The following is a 13,641-nucleotide window of genomic DNA, read 5'->3' on the forward strand; positions in this document are numbered from 1 at the left end:
AGGGAACAAGATTCTTCATTACGCTTACATAAGCCGCAATGGGTTACAGATCTCGCAGGTCACCGTTTTCTCCCTGAGAAGAAACATGCCCCAAAACACAGGAGTAACAGTTTATTTTTCTGCAAGAAAAGAAATTTCCTCTCCCGTTTACAGAAAGCCCCCGTCCGCAGCTAGGAGAAATTAGTTAATTCGAGAAATCACAGCGGAACAGCTGCGAGGGTCTGCTGTTGCCAATGTCCAAATGCATTTCTGCGAGGTCACGGCGCGCAGGTCATATCCCGTGGCTGGATATCTGCTGGCTGATCTCGGTACAGCGCTGACCTCCTTCGCGGGTTATTGTACTGGAAGCTGAGAAATGCTGAGAGATGACCCTTCTGCTGCACTCATGAATTCTCCCCCTCAGCCATCCTCAATCTCCTGACAAGCAATACAATTTTCAAGAAAAGACTTTTCCCTCTGCAAGCGCTCATTTCCAACAGCTGTTCTAGTAGATTTATTGCGGCCCTTAAAGTCCATCTGGGATGCTTGATAAATGCTTAGCATTGTATGTCCAACCAAATGCTTTCCCTGCGTTTCAGTTTTTCTGGGAAATACTGACGACGACCTTTAACGCTACATGCATTTCACACTTCATGAACAGCACAGCCCTCTCCACATAATTTGGACAACTCTGGTTTGAAATAAACACAGAAGCCTAATTAGCAAGAGAAATATTGTACATAACGAGGAAAAGTTACACTCCCTTAAGACTGCAGTGCTGAGCAGGAAGGATAAATTGGCCTTTAAGAGGAAAATCTTTGAAGACTTGGACGCCGTCCAAAATGTCACAGAGTGCTTCGGTGCACTAAAGAAATACGACAGGCCAGAACTCAATTCTTTCCTGTATTGGGACTAATAAAGCTATAAATGAACTAGCTTTGTTCCCTCAGCGCAGTATGAGTGCAATGCTGAGCCTCTTCCATACCAAAAGATGGTTTTTGTGGTTGGCATGGAGCCTCCAGTAATTTGCCCAGTAACTTAAAAATCATACTTCTACTACGTTTTTTGCTCGGCGAGATGCTTTTCTAGTTAACCACGGCTCCTACTACAACGAAGTTTGACAGTCCCCGCCTCGGCACAAAACTGGGGAGACGTTCAACGTCCAGCCCGAAAACAGACTGGAACAACACCGGGTTAAGTGCCTAAAATCCAGCAGGGTAAAACTAGCCGTTTTCGGCGCTGGGGTCTATTTTTAGCCGAGCGCCTAAATACCCACACGTGCGTGCAGCTGTAGCACACCATTACATAACGCTGTGCTCCCCTGTGCGCCGTGAAACCCGGATCTTTTGGCTCGGCGGGGGCGCGTGGGCGCTCCCCTGGCGCTCCGCGGGACGCGCTGACCAAAGGCCTCTGTTTTCATCTGCTTTACGAGCCAATAAAGAGAGAGAGCGAGTCGGGGAGGACGCAGGCCGGACGCACCAAACGCGCACGCGGTGTTTTAACTAAGGCGAGAGGCAAAACCTCGCGATTAACATTAAAAAAAAGAAGTAAAAAGAAAATAAAAAACTCAGAGCAAAACAATTCAAATCGACTATTGAACACAGGCTCTGCTGTTGTCTGCAGCGCTCAATTCATGCTTTACTTAGCATGGCGGGTAATAGTGCCTGTTTGGTTGCTAACTGGTTTAGAGAAGAGCCTGAACTGGGAGACACGTTTGTGTAATTACGTATCCAGCAGGCCTGTAAAATAACTGGTGGGAAGCAGCTCTGTGGCTGTGTTTGAGCTGGGAGTGTGCGGCAGGGTCCACACGCGACGGCTAGCCGTGTCCTTCTGTCTGAGGCGGGGTTTGAGAGGAGGGACAGAGAGGGAGGGGGAGGGGGGCGGGGGCGAGGACAAAGGGAGAAGGGGTCGGGGGAGCTCCCCCGAACAGCGTGCGGCGGGGAGCCCCTGGCGTCGCTCGGACTTGGCCGGGGTTTCGGCGCGGTCCCCGCCTCGGTTCGTCTCTAAACATGCCGTTCCTTAGCTCCTCGGGGCGCACGCTGAACTCTCTGTTCTGGGTCCAGATGTTTCTCTGTGTCTGGTGGAGGAGGGGAGGGGGGGGGGGGGTTCGGGGGGGATTACGCAACCTGCACAGCCCCCTCTGAGCCGGGCAGGAAGGAGGCGGCGTGCCTTTAGCCCAGGGACTCTCCGACGGATGAGATTTGGGAAGGGGGGGGGGGGGGGGGGATTGGGGTTGGTTTGGGGGAGGGGGGGGGACAACCCTTGATTGTTTCAGGAACCCCTCCTGGCAGAGAAATGAAAGCTGGAGGGGAAAGGCACTGCAAGGGCAGCTGGGAGAACGATTATGGAGGGCAAAACGAGGGAATGACTTCACAGCAAGGCCTGCTGGAAGGGGAGCGGAGAGGAGACGAGCGGGCCTGTGCTCCCAACACTGAGTCAGCAACAAAGGCATCGCATTACATTACATTACACTACATTACACAGCCCCCATTCAAACAAGCAGGGCTCTCCCCCACACAGCAGGAACACAGCAGTCTAACGGAGGTCAGTACTGCATACTGGTATGATGCTAAGGTCACCATATGATATGCATTGTGAAAATGCATTTTTCATTTTTTTTTACACAATGTATGTAATATTAAATATCTTATCAAAATAAGAGTACAGACAAACCGCCACTGAGTAATAGCTTCAGTTCTATGTCATTTTTTAACCTATGGGCATCAGGCGCACACAAGTAAGAAGGAACCTTCCTTCTATAATTGCAGTCAAGCGTGGTTGAGTTATGGTCCTTTAACTAAAAAATGAAGCACAAATAACTTTGGACTGACTTGGACCCAGAGGCGTATGGGTACGAACGTGTTAGTGAGCACACTTTACAAGAGAAGCTCGATCACTGAAACAACAAAGATCACTCAGAAAGCGGCGCTTCTCGGCTGTGTCAATACGCGGGCACTACCCCGAGGAAAGGTAATCTCGCTTTTCAGGCAGGTAAATTCCTGAGGAATTTCCTGTGTGAAGACGCCGAGTGCCCTAGGGGGGGTGGAGGGTGGACACGCTTCGTTTCACAAGTCTCCCGAAAAAGCTTTCCTCTATCAGCCCCTCTCTGCATCTCTCCTGGTGCCTCTGGCGCGTCTCACCGACAGCCTCCATTATAATCCCTTCACGGCAGATACCTCTCATTACATAGCCACCTTGCTGCCAGAGGTTTTAAAACTCCCCTCTCTCCTGGACTTAAACACACACAGAGGGGGGAAAAAAACAACACAAAACAATCATTTGTTTTCTGGAAATGCGGCTGCCTTTCTCTTTAAAGCCCCTATCCGTTTTCTCTCTCCCTGCGCGATAAATGGGTTTTTTTTCCACAGGTAATTGAATAACATCAATTTCTAATGCTTTCAGGCCCCTGCTCCAGTCCCGCGTGGAGGCCTGACCCCTGTCTGACGCCGGGGACTGTGAATGAGAGGGGGAACGTGATTGCTTCCCGCCGAAACGCACAATTGTCCCGATTGATTCCTGCAGCGAGGGGAGGGGGGGGCTCCCACGGGCCTCTGCCCGTTCGTAAGGTTTAATGAGGTCCGTCGTTTGCTTAATTAACCCTGTAAATAATCGCATAATTTGTCATCCCGCGCAGGGGATGACCAGGTCTGCGTGCCTGGCGTGAGAGGGAGAGGAAGACAGGATATTCTTGTAAAGAACGGTGGAATGCGCCGGGACCTTACCGCCAGCGCGGACACCTCCGTCGTAACGCGAGCCAGCCGAGGGTTTGGCTTTACGGCCGGCGAGGGTCGCAGTTAACCCCTCGCCACAGCGCAGGAGTGCACGGCGTTCCCTCCCGCTCAGCGAGACGCCTTTAACGGGATTTACGAGGGACACCGCACATCACTTCAACGCAATTAAACCAGGAGTAGCTGACAGCATTCATCGACAATGCTGTCCGTGGGAAACAAACCAATCACAACGTGTACACATTAACTGCCCTGTTTTATGGTTTTTTGTGGGTTGTTAGGTTTTTTTTTTTTCCATAACTGGCATCCTAGGTCTGCGATGCATTTTGGTCCCACGCTGGCAACCTGATTAAGACCACAGTGCCGCCGCATGCAGACGCATTGCGGTTGCCTTAGTTTCGTTTTGCGCTCTGAGTGCCGTGTGAATGCGGCAATAAAGGTCAGGCGTGTTTGGACACCGAGAAGCCCCCTTCACAAATGCACAGGCTCCAGCTTCTGTCTGAACAAAGGGAGAGTCTCCTCTGAATATTGCTGTGTGTTTGTAGATTGCGCAAGCCAGCGCCTGAGCTTTTGTCACTGTATAACTGAGAAGGATGAAAGTCCCCCTGTTAGGCTGCCCTGCACCTATCCCTCAGGCCCTCCTTAAGCCTCTGATACTCCGCGCGAACATTCCTCATGCTGTGAATCACCTGGTGCTCCCAGCCCTGCTGCGCGCAGAGCCGGGCACAGACCGGGGATTATGGGTATTAGACTTAAAGGAAATGAACACCGAGGAATGTGGAGGTAGGGCGGGCTGGGTTTCCACAGGCGAGCTGTGTGGGTGTCGCGAAGCTCCCGTCCGGGAACAGGGGGGAAGGGGGGGGATTGCGCCTCTGCGCCAGTTTGGCCGAAACCGGCAGCAGCGCCGGCGGTCGGATCGTCATTAATTGCCTTCGGCGGGGCTGTGAACCAGGCCGGCTGTCTCGTCCTTATGTCCATGCCGCGCCCCCGACTGGTCTGGGATCAGCGCGGGCCAGCCGCTCTCGGCCGATACCGCACCTCGCCCGTGGCGGGAGGAGGGGGCGGTCGCGGCCGGGTGTGCGGTGTCACGGTGTCGCGCCGTGGCGGGATTACCATCGAAAGAGATGTGCATTCTGGGAACTCACGGCCACGCCGTGTTCCTTCGCCGGAGGGAGCCTCGCAGAAATCCCTCTGCTGCATGCCAAGGAGCAAGCACGACAGCCAGGAATTCAGAGTCACTTCCTGTGTTATTCCACATCGGCGCGGAGGGGAGATAGAGCACAATTCCCCCGCTTCACAGCGGAAGTGAGAAGGGCTTCGGCTGCTGGAATCGCTCTGGCTCCGTGTGACACACAGAGCAAGTGCTTAAGGTGCTGTGTAAACACCTCCTCCGCTCTTTTTGCCTGACCTGCAGCAGTGGTGCGAGTCACCAGCCAGAGAGTAGGCAGTGGTGGACAGCAGTGAGGCATACTGGTTAAGATCAGGGCTCATAACCAAAAGGTTTCCGGTTTGATTCCCTGATGCGACACTGCTGTTGTACCCTTGGGAAAAGAACTTAATCCACAGTTGCCTCCTTAACTGCCTTCCTGTATAAACTGATAAAATTGTAACCTATGTAAGTCACTCTGGAAAAGAGCACCTGCTAAATGGCAATAATGCAGTGTAATGTAACGGAGGCCCATTACATCATCATGAAATCAATCCGATTAATAAACCTATCAGTGTGCTGGGGGTTTCAGCACACTTAACTAATGTAAAGGAATGCGCTCAGTAAAGAAATTCGAAAATTCTTTACTAAAACACATGGAAACTGCTTAATCAATAGCGGACTAAGGGCCAATGAAGAAAGAATGCAATCAATTCAACACTGCCATGCATTTAACTGAAAAATACTGCACAGTGGGAAGATCCTATTCTACAGAAGGCTGCGAGAGACGGGGCTTTAACAAAAGCAAACTAACTAGAAAAGCAAGCGCACTGCACCATTGTATGCGTGACACTACATCAATTGCATAGGCCTGTAGAGTGATTCTGGAGATGAACCAGTGGGTCTAACGGTTCTGGCACGACTGAAATCCAGGCAGGTTGCACGTGCGCCGAGCACCACGTGCATTGTTAACCATTACAAAGGGCCGTGTCGCGGGGATAACCGTATCTTTTCCTCAGGTACAGAGATGGGAAAAAAAGCCCTAAGAAGGCTTATCTCCTCCAGAGCGAGGGACTGGGGTTGTAGTAAGCTGCGAGCAGCGCCTTTAGCTAGCGGCACGGAACGGCGCAGTCTCCCCTCGCAATGCTATCCAGATCGTTATCGCCAGCGCCACAGTGGGAAGTGGGCAGAGCCGCTGTTCCACGGCGGACGTGCCGGCAGCCCGCTGCAGTGCTGCACTTACACCTACGTGTGTGTGTGTGTGTGTGTGTGTGTGTGTGTGTGTGTGTGTGTGTGTGAGAGAGAGAGAGAGAGAGAGAGAGAGAGAGAGAGAGGGAGGGATGATGCTGAGAGATGATCAGCTCTGTGACTCTCCATGCATTCTGTGTGTGTGTGTGTGTGTTTGCATTGTAATGCAGTACAATGCATGTGAATGTATGTACAAAGCAACTCTGTGCCAGGTTACACTGACCTTAAGCAGGGAGAATATTCCATACAAGAAAGCACATTTTACATCTGGAACCCTTACTTCTACCAGGGTACCAGGCTTCCAGCGGACAGCCAGACTCAGGCCCAATGAAAATGTTTAAGATGGACAGGTTTAGCGTTTATAAATCAGCTGCATGGGTGCCAGCAGCCTGGGAGCGTTCGGCTGAAGCGCCGCACTTTCCTCCACGGTTCAGCTCCGAACGCTTTCTTCCTCGGCGACCCGGGATTTTCACGCTCCATTTAGACGGCGCACACGGAACAGCGAGCGAGGGCTACACCGCCGCGTGAGGACGGGCCGTTGCGAAAAGCCGGGTCCGAGGTGAACCCCGGTGACGGGGGCGGGGGAGCCATCTGCTAAATCGGCCGTCCCGCGTAGCGAAGCACACGCAGACGCCCCGCGGGCGGCGCTCTGGAAAGGCCGGGTCCCGCTCCCCGGCCGCCCGGCACTAAGAGAACACAACACCTCGCGCAGATGGAGGCACTTTAGGCACCATACGCTCAGCACATGTGGGGGCTCTTTGGGTTTTTTTTTAGTATGGTGTCACTTGCAATAGCGTCACTCTTTAGCAACGGAGCCGTGATCCCTCTCTCTCTCCGCGAGTCCAGCATCCTGGTGCTGGCGGGGAGTTTTTGGGGGCCCGGTTTGCCTGTCGATGGATGGTGGGGGAGGGGGGGGGTGATCTGGGGTGACGGGCTGAGTGACTCACTGCAGGGTGGGAATGGTTATGAAAGGTATTACTGAGTAATGGAGGGAAGAAGGAGGGATGGATGGATGGAGAGAGGAGGGGAGGGGAAGAAAGAGAGGGGGAAAGGGGAGATGGAAGGGGAGGCAGGGTGGATCAGAGGAGGGGAGGGGAGAAAGAGGGATGAAGGAAGAGAGGAATTGATAAGAGGAATGGAGGGAGGAGGAGGTGGAATGGATGAGGACTACAGAAGGGGGAGGAACCAATGGGGAGGGAAGAGGAGCCCACCATCCCAAACAGCATTTCAGGGAGGAGGTGGATATACAAATGAAGAGGGCAAATGCACCTCATCTGGAGCCCTGGGAGTGAGAGGAGAGCCAGGGTTAATGCCCCCATGTTGCCTCAGTCCTAGTTATGGGACCCAAAGTGAGATCTTAACCCTTTCATCTTGGCTTCTTCCATCTCCACAGCCCTGCACCCCAGTCCTGGGACACAGACTCAGGTCTGATCCACAGTGTTTATAGTTCATACATGCATGCATTTTTATACGATCAAATACAGCTCTCCGGGGCCCTTTGCTTCCTAATACAGCACTAAAGGCACTAGAGTACCAGAGATGGTTTTAGTTACTCCTGCACAGAGAAAGCATCAAACATGGCAGTTAATACGGCTTAGTTTTCGAGGTCCTCTCCCTGGCTGCGTTCCAACCATCCAACCAACCAGCCCCCAATGAAAGGGCTTCGAATGGCCCCAGGCAGCGGAGAGACGGAGTGAGACCTCATCAGCCAATGAGAGGAGAGCTCCGGTGAGATGAGCCAACATCACCGGGAGCTGGAAGCGTGTTCATGAGACCATGCAGGCGGGGTAATGGGAGAGACCCTGCTGAGTCAGGGTATTGCCAAGCGCCGCGCTCTTCAGAAGGATACCCAGCGTTCTGCCGCACCCACCATTTTCCTGAAATTCGTGCCACATCGCATGCGCCGAGAGCCCTCCTTGCATATGGACGATGGCGAAAAAGACCGGACAACAATGACTGATTATCGCCACGCTGCAAAAATTCGCATTATCCAAAAAGACCTGGGCCCGGTGATATTGACCTCATACTTTTTCACTGCTTTGTTAGATCACAGTCCATCGTTTCTGTGTCACCCCCTCCTCAGTTCCGCCATTTCCCGCCATTTTAATGACCCAGTCTCTCGAATCTGATGCCATGGGGGGAAACCGGAGACCCTCTTCTGGCAGGAAGCGTTTCGCCGCCGTTTCGCCAAGCTTTCTAATCTTCACGTTTTTGGGGAAACTCTCGTGTGCCCGACCCTACCCCTCTGCGTCTGTCTGACGGTCTGATCCCTCAGACTCCCCGACACACTGCTCTTCTGATCTATCTGTTTTGAGGAGTGTGCTTTCACTCTGTCGGCTGCCATCCAGCCATCACAATTTACTCATCCCAGGAGGAATCTGTGTCTACAGAAACACAGCCGCGCATTCAAAGAATAACAATGCATGCATTATTTATTACCGCATAATATATTATTAATGATATGAATATAATTAGAAATATTATCAAAATATACATACATTTAAAAGCCTACACACAGAGAATTAATAATCCCCATTTTATTCACATAATGAATAAAACATTAATGTGTCATATATTCATTTATATAATTGGATTAACTTCTCAACCCCCATGACACCGCCGTTTGACCCACTAAGTGTTAACAATGGGCTACACTGCCACCTGACCGCAAGGGGTGAGAGGTCACAAGCAGACCAAACATCCAGATTAAATTACCCACCAGGAGGTAAAACCCAAGCACCCTCCCCCCCCAACCCCCCCCCCCCCCCCTAAAAAAACCCTGTCGCAGAGTCTGACATTAGCATGAGGTTTACAGCGAGCGGTTAGAGGGCAGGTCAGTGCCTCATCTTCCAGCTCATCCTGACCAAATCTGCCTTTGAGAGCTGGAATTTTCTGTGGTGTGAAAAGCACCCCTCCCCCCTATTAACGAAACAAATTAACGAAAGCAATCATCAAAGTTTGTTTCACACGTATAGTTGGGCCAATCTCCGTTTGATGGGGGGGCTCGGGGGGGGCAGAATGACGGATGCAGTCCGCGTCCAGACGAACCGGCTGGCGTGAACCGGGAGCTGGGCGGTACGAGCCGGGACGAGTCACTGCCCGCCTTCGTCTCACGGAAGGATTAAACAGTGACAGCATCTGTTGACACTCAGAACTGAGGGCTCTCCTCTTCCAGGAAGACTTTAACACACCCCCCCAACCAAAAAGCCTTTCAGGAACAAACAGGTCAGTCACATCAGCCAGTGTAAGCCATTCCCACTTCCAACCACTCCAGGCCAGCCGCGGGTGCGCAGAAATGAAACATTCTTACCGCCGGTCCCCTCCTCGCATCCCCCCGTCCTCCTCGCCCCCCCCCCGCTACCCTCAACACAAAGGCCCATTTCATGAAAGGCTGAGTGATGCCAATCCCCAGTCCTCTCCGAACACACGGCCCTTATTGGGCTGCCAGGGGCGATTCCCTCTGCACGGCGCCACATTTAAATTTTAGCGGTCGCATTTTCCCAGGGAACGGCGCTCCCGACACCCATAAAGATCCGGCATTTGCATGCTGTCGTTTTTTTCCCTGAGAGGAGTACATCATGTTTATGCCCCACAACTGCATCCTTCTCATATGACACGCAGCGATTATTAGCACAGCATGTTTCCTCGCTTAAGAGAGAAACAGCCTCAACTTTGTGAGCGCTGTCACTGCGGGATGTGGACCGCGGTTACACTGTGCTGCACCATCACCATGGCTGTCAAATAGGTCAACTCGACCGTGACCAACATGCTGAACGTGGCCGGAGCGGTCAGCGTGGCAAGCAAGCCATGAACAGAGAGGACGACTATGAAAAGGCAACTTAGCCCGAAAAAAAAAAACAAAAAACAGCACGAGTCCGCTAACCCAGATACACAAGAAGCTGGATTCTGTTTCACACATAACTGAGAACAGGGCTGGAAAGTGCACTCCAAATGCATAGCAGCTTCAATCCAGTCCAGGTTTTAAAAGATCCAGGCCAGCCCAATAAGTGCAACTTAACTGGCTGTTAGCAGCTTCCACTCAGCATGCTAACCTGCTTACAGTAAGACCTGTGATGGCTCAAATTACTGTAAATCAGGACTGCTATTTCCATCCATGGAGTATTAAGTATAAGCAAATAACCACAGAATGTCAAAGGAAAGGTGGATGATGCAGAAACCCAGTATTATTCTTCCTGTGTGTGCTTGTTTCACATTTATATGTCACTCCTCAAAGACGTGGGTTCTGCTGACAGCCGTAGGTTGAGTTTGCTGTGGAAACAAAAGGTGTTCCCGATCAAGGAAACAGCAGCGTCTCCGCGGAGACAAAAAAAGTGCCCCCCAGGGCACAGCCGGCGGTAAGACAGCCTAAACAAAGGCGTCACACGCAGCCGTACCTGTCATCGTACAGGAATCCAGCCCTACCTCGCCACCGCACTCACAACTCAGTCAAAACATTCTCTTAGCAATGCAGAACGCTTCACCAGTAACCGCTGTGGCGGTTCTACGGGAAAATAAAACCCGGGGAAAGGATTTGATTGGAAGCACCAGGCAGTAGAAAACCGTTTTTACAGGCCTCATTCCATGTGTGCTAAGTATGCCCCACTCAAAGTTTTCTCTGAAATTCATTTTCAATTGCTTTGTCTTTTTTCCCGTAAAACCTCCAGTTTATTTCAAGCTCCAGTAAGATGCACATGATAAATGATAATGTAAACCACTGATTATTCTTCAGACAACAACCCCAGCAATTAAGGTCCGAGTTGTATTTTATACGCAATTTTGTGTTGTATTTTAAACATTCCTGTGCCAGGGCTAGCTTCTGCAATGTTGTGTAATGTGACACATAAAAAGCAAGTCAATCGCTCATTCAGAGACAAAGCTCCTTGACCCATAAACAGGGCATTCATCTCCATTCACAAAGGGGATAAACGTGAACAGCTCAGTCTTACAGGACAGAATAATCAGCTTTGGTACACATTACTGACAGCTGAAGAATGCATCTATTTTTCTGGCTATTTTCTGCACATACAAAATGACAGATTCTATGCAGTCTCTCCTGACATTGTCCTGCTGCTTACAGCAGAACGCCTAACTAACAATACACTACATTAGCTCATTAGATGTTCTTGCCTGGAGCGATGTGCATAGTTCACAAACCATCCATTCATACAGCTGTGTCATGTTTGTACACTTACAACACAACTACATACAGCAATAAAGACTCTGTGTCAGAGCCACGCTGGAGTTCAGCTTGAAGTTAATCGCACTCATTTCAAGTATGTGTCAACATCTGCACATCTTTAGGTGCGACACAGGAAGGACACACACACAGGTGAGCAACAACGAAGCAATTTCTTTACCTACAGCGCAAACATAACTGGCTGTTTGCTGACAGCCGGTCTGCATACAAGTTGTGCATTCCCTCATCACTTCGTCCCGGGCCTCTGGTTTGCGCTGGGGGGGGAGGGTTATCGCCTTGGAGACGCTCGCTCACGTGACACCCACTGCCCAGGCAGGACCCTCGGCGGGTGATGGCACGCCGAGACGAGCCGCAACAGGAGAGTGGAAAGATGGGAGGCCACAGTGAAGGCTCGCAGGTACACAGGTGAACCGGCGTGACAGCATCTCTCTGCCAATCAGGACCAATCGCAATCCCGCCGCCTCGCATCGATCTACGTCATGTAACCATCCTTCTGCCCTCCCTAAAGGTTATTTATTGACCTTCCCCACCTCCAACCTGTTCATGGAGATCCTATCTGTGATATTTTCGCTCTCACCCCGCGGCGCTGTTAAGTGTTAACTGTTAAATCAGCTGGGACACGTTCCAGATCTCCTCTAGGAATTTAAGGCCATTTTGCCGAAATGAGAGTGACAAGCTTTCGATTCTGCTGGGACGTCCATATGTAGGGGGTCGCAGGTTGCAGAAGCAGTCAGTTACCCGACCGGGCGTGAAGTAAAACTTCAATCAAAAGCGGATTTGCATTTGATACGGATCAACAAGGTAAATGTGAAAGCATATTATTAGATCGATAATCCCATCCATCTGTTGAAAATGGAATAACTTCTCCTTGATTTAATTGAATGGCTCATTGATTCAGCCAGAAACATTGACCTTTGCTAATAAATCACAACCCTCAAGTTGCTTCGGGCATTCTTGCTCAATTTCTCGAGACAGCTTTGGTCTCTATCCTTGAAATTCTTTTGCTCTGTACTTTATGATTAATGGATGGATCAAAGTTGTCATTTAATCCTACCCCTCAGTTGCATCTAGGTGGTTCTATGAGTGCAGAAAACCCCAGGAAAGCTTTTGATTGGATGCAGCGAGCATTAATAAATCAACCTTGTCCGGGACATTGACTTGGTGTGTGCTTGATATGCCCAACCAAAAACTTTCCCTCGGGTTCATTTTCAAATTCTTATCACCATTTACAGTTGAATTTAAGATCAGCCTCAAACTGCAAGTAGATATACATGCAAAATAGTAAGTGTAAGGAGGATTACTGATGATATTTCAGAGGACAGCCCTAGGAGCTTTTTGAAATCTAATCCTGGACCAATTTGTGTGAGGCAGGAAGGGAGGGGCATGGGCATGCCCTTATTGGAACTGACCCTAATGGATTTGACCGTGCTGTTTCACATCCACAGAGAGGGGGCTGCTCGCCCCTCCCACTTCGCCCCCGAGCGAAAACGCTGATCAATGACACTCACCCTGCCACAGCACCGTTCCTGAGAGGGCCGTTCGCTCCGCGGGCCTCCACAACACGCCCCCTTCTCAGCGCCTCCGTTGCCGATTCACACCCACTTTTAGCGGCTGACCTCTGACTGATTCCGTAGCAAGAGACGAGTACCGCTCTATAAGGGCCAGGCCTCTCAATGCGTCAAGGCCGAGAGCAACGACCCGCCTCATGACCCAGCTCGTCCTTCACATCGCGCCGTTTCACAGTGGAGTGACCGGGGCTGTGAGGGGTTAGTGGCACAGCGGCCCCCCGGCCACGCGCCCCGTCCCAGCATGCACCGCAACCCTGGCCATTACTCTCAGATTCTCCGGCTGGCGGTTCAGTGCCTTATCACATTCCGGAACCGATTCATGAGAGTTCTCATCACTCGGTGTTCTGCTCTGCAGTGCAATAACACAAAGCCATATGCCCCATTCTCTCAAACGCCCAGAGGGGGCTCACTGTCTTCCGCCAGCCCCTGCCCCCTGATCTAACTGACATGTGCGTGTCTGATTTCGTGTAACTCTTCCCGCTGTGGTGACGCCGCGCCGCCCGGACCCCACGTCTCCGGTCTGCAGCTCCCTCGCCTGCAGAGAAGGGCCTGCATCGTGTTCCCTGGATGAATCACACTTGGCTGTCAGTGCCGGGGCTCCTTCTGAGCCAAGAGTTGTGCAAGCAGCTGCCGCCCGTGTGGCCAAACGGCCAATCGCAACGGCCATCGCCCTCAATCCACCATCCTCTCGTTCATCGGTCTTATCGTTAACCAATGGTTATTTCAGCCAGTTATAATTCAAAACTTTGCACAGGTGTCTCTGGCTTTTGAAAA

General features: G+C 51.3%; 1 protein-coding gene across 1 annotated transcript in view; it reads right to left on the reverse strand.

Moving 5' to 3' along the window:
• Positions 1–13,641, reverse strand: part of LOC118777879 (guanine nucleotide exchange factor VAV2-like) — a 172,895-nt gene that overhangs the window by 157,616 nt on the left and 1,638 nt on the right. The window lies entirely within an intron of this gene.

This window comes from Megalops cyprinoides, chromosome 5, assembly GCF_013368585.1.
Source record: "Megalops cyprinoides isolate fMegCyp1 chromosome 5, fMegCyp1.pri, whole genome shotgun sequence".
In the NCBI taxonomy this organism is placed as follows: domain Eukaryota; kingdom Metazoa; phylum Chordata; class Actinopteri; order Elopiformes; family Megalopidae; genus Megalops; species Megalops cyprinoides.